We start from the raw sequence: 3,886 nt of genomic DNA, 5'->3' as shown, positions 1-3,886 counted from the left end.
TCCGTGTAAAAAGGAATCCCCTGCATAATTTGTTTGAAAAGGGACCCATTTTGAGAAATATTTTGTAAAAAAAACCTATTTGATCAATTTGCCTCAAAATTCTTGTCAAGTAGTAGAATGACGTGGACGCTACAATTCATAGCCCAGCTTCTTAATTGATGCAAAAATATATGTCCAACACATGTGACCAAACAAGCATGCATATAATGGATAAAGCAGAGTTTTATTTGTTTTTATTTTTCTTGGCGATAAAGCACAGGTATTGATTATCTACATATTACATGTTTGATATTTATCGTTTTATCATCTCAATGTGCATACTAGTAGAATTGGTTTGGATCCCTTCAAGTTTTAAGTTATCAATTCACACCAATAAAATGACTAAAAATATCTCAACATGCTTCAAAGGAAAGATACAATTTATAGCTTCTATGCTATTTTTCTTTATTGTCGCAGTTCTATTAAGCAATGTACTATTTTATGAAATGTACTAAAAAGTATTTTAACGCTCAAATTAGTATTTTCATTTTTTGTTAGGAGGGGTATTCAAACAACGACTTCTCCCTCCATCAATTCTCCATTCACTATCAAAGAAAATATTATATTTTCAGTCAAATCAATGGGTTTAAATAAAGAGTAAGAATCAAAATAAATACTTTAAAAGACAAAATACAAAAGTTATATAAATTAGATAATGTCTCATTTGGAAAAAATGTTATAATAAATGTAGTTGTAATGTTTTCAACCATTTGAAGAATGACACTCTCTAAAAAAGTAATAGTAATAATGTAATTCAAGTAAGTATCTTTCAAAAATATAAGTGTAATTTATATTCTTAAAAGAAAATGTTGCCAAAGATTTCCGGCTGACAAGTCCGACTCATCCTAAGACATTAATCAAACTTGCACTTATAAAAAAGCAAAAGCTTCCGAAGAAAGACCAAAGCCCAAACAGTGAAAAGTAGAAGGGTCCTTAGTTTTTGACAACGATAGATAGAAAAGCAGCAAAAGCTTGACAAGAAATTGCATTGCTGTAAAGCCTGCAAGCGTAAGGATTGACCAATGCACACAATCGCTAAAGCTGTGAGATTCTCGTCCACTTTGATTTTGGAAGTCGCAAATGTTGTTTTTTTTTTTTTTTTCATTTCAAAGGACCCTTAAAGGCACCAGTCTTTTGTCGTTTAGTGCTTGGTCGTTTTATCGCCATCTCTCTTCCATTGACATTCTTCGGATTTTGTCTCCCTCCACTCTTCTCCCACATACGGCATTTACTGCAACTTGTTCGTTCAGTAGTTATGTGAATCAAACCAAACAAACTCTTGTTAGTGATTTCATGTTAAAAAATTGATGTTGAGTTTATCAATTATTTTAGATATATTTTTAAATGTTTAGTGAACAATTTATGATTGATTATGGATCTAGAATTAATTATACCGGATTAAAATAATTTTAAGTAACTTTTGTTTGGATTCAAAATTTTGTAATACATTTTACTCATAATTAGATTTTATAATAAAACATCTAAATATAAATTACTCACTTCAAAATCAATTTTATTAATACTTATCCAAATACAAACTTAGTTCCATTGTAAGTTGCTCTACATTCATTACTTGTCATTGTCAACCAAATTTAAAAATTGATGTGGTCTACACATGCTTTGCAATTGAGCTAGCATCAATTTATTAGTTGTAACGTGTAAATAATTGCCTAACATATATAATAAGTTTTTCATTTTTTATGATGGTATTAGTATAAAGCATATAGTTGGTGATTAGTTTTTATCGAAAATTTAAATATATACAAGATAAATATTCTTCTCACAATATAATTTATTTCATAATAAAAAATTAATCAAGATTTAAACTAGAATTACTTATTTAAGAGACACAAACTAATATAAGTTATTAATAACATCATCCATGTTAAATAATTAAAAAAAATGTGACATTAATTAAAAGAGGGAGGGCATGCATTTTGTTAGAACTAAATAAAAACCCACATGATGGGTACCTGCTCCCATGGCAGGAGCAAGACTGAACAAACTGGATGCAAATATAGAATTGATTTGGGTGTCGTATTGTGTTGGTTGCAGAATAAGGCACAGAGGGAAAGGACATAGGAGTCAACCACAGAGCCACAAAATATATATGTAGTGGCAGAGTACGAGCATATATGTTGTTGTTGTTGATTATTACAAAGAAGATGGTGCTGTTGTTGTTGGTGGTGCCTCTGAATGGAACTCACGGGCTTCGATCTTCTTATCTTCTATTGTCTCTTCGCAGTTCACATCCAAATAACTGCTTTCGTGTTCTTCACACTTCTACATTTTCCCCACCTCTTCACGGTTCACACTACTCTTAAGTACTCCTTTGAGAATTTTGTTTAGTAAATTAAATTTACGCACATTTCATACAGGGAAAATATATTTTTAATCATGTCTTAGATTTCACACTTAGTCAATGTTTCTGTACTTTTATATGTATTGATACTTTAATCATAAGGTTGTGATAAATTAGTTAATCGTTTACTATAAATCATGTATGCATGTGCTAATTTGTTAATAAGTAATGTAGTTTGAAAATCATCTTGACATTAAATGTCCGTGTTTTAAGGATCCAATTATAAGTATGTATAAGAGTTTGACTAAATTTTTTTATAATATTTATATATTTATGGACTAAATTGATTATTTTAAAAATATATGAATCAAATTTTTAATGAATGCATAATTTAGGGGTTAAATAGTTTATTTACCTAAATGTTAAATATAGTCATTCGACATTTATTAGCTAGCTAATCAACTAATTCTACCAGAGATTTTTAATTAAATTGATTAGTTTATAAATTTTCAGTTTTTTAACTCTTAGTTTATCAATTAATTTTATCAAATGTAAGTTAGTTTTTTTTTTCCATTCTCATTTTTAATAATTTATTTTAATTTTCTTACCTCTAATAACCAAATAGGTTTTCCTTAATGTCATTTATATCTATTAGCTAATTTATCAACTAATCTTATCAATCCATTTTAATACATTTAGCTGGCTTATAAGTATATAATTTTTTTAATTAATTGTTACTTATATAATTTATAAGCTTGTAGCTACTGTATAAGCTAAATTTAGCAAACAGGTGATGGTTAAAAGATGTTGTATTGATCAATAACACGTTGAAAGGGAGTGAGAACCTGTATATATATTCTATAATAAATTTTTTTAAAATATATTAAGCATTTTTATTCAATAAATTTGGTTTTTATAAATTATTATAAAAACAAATTTTTTAACAAAAATAAGTTGAAAAAATAACAAATAAATAAAATTGTTAAAGTCTTAAGAGGAATAAGTTTGTATTAAAAGAAAGACATAAATAATATTTTTGTCCCTATAAGACAAAGTGTTAAGTAACAACGTCATTCTGTGACATACGTTGATAACTTATTAAGTTATAATATTATCAATAACTTCTTGGTAATATATGTTTTTAAATCTCTCGTTAACTAATGCAAATTCTGATTCTAGAAACAACCATAAATAAGTGCATTAATTATAACAATTTGAGTCTCAAGCATGTATGTTGTCTACAATAGGTAGAGATCGTTTATATTTAACAAAAAATTAACAAAATTAAATAAAGAATTTAAAAAGAGAATTTTAAAAACTTCAATGACCAAATTTAATAAAATTATTTTTAGAAGACTAAAATCAATGTTCAATCCATTACAATATTATCGATCAAATTTGAAAGAACAAAATCATATTTAATTCACTATAATATTATAGATATCAAATGTCTATCAATTTATTGATAATTATTCTCAATTAAAAAACTTAACTTATTTCTTTTAATGAAATCTTTCTTTTTGAACTGCACTTTATTGTAGTACT

This window comes from Glycine max, chromosome 4 (assembly GCF_000004515.6).
Source record: "Glycine max cultivar Williams 82 chromosome 4, Glycine_max_v4.0, whole genome shotgun sequence".
Lineage (NCBI taxonomy): Eukaryota > Viridiplantae > Streptophyta > Magnoliopsida > Fabales > Fabaceae > Glycine > Glycine max.
This window is presented reverse-complemented; position numbering follows the sequence as displayed.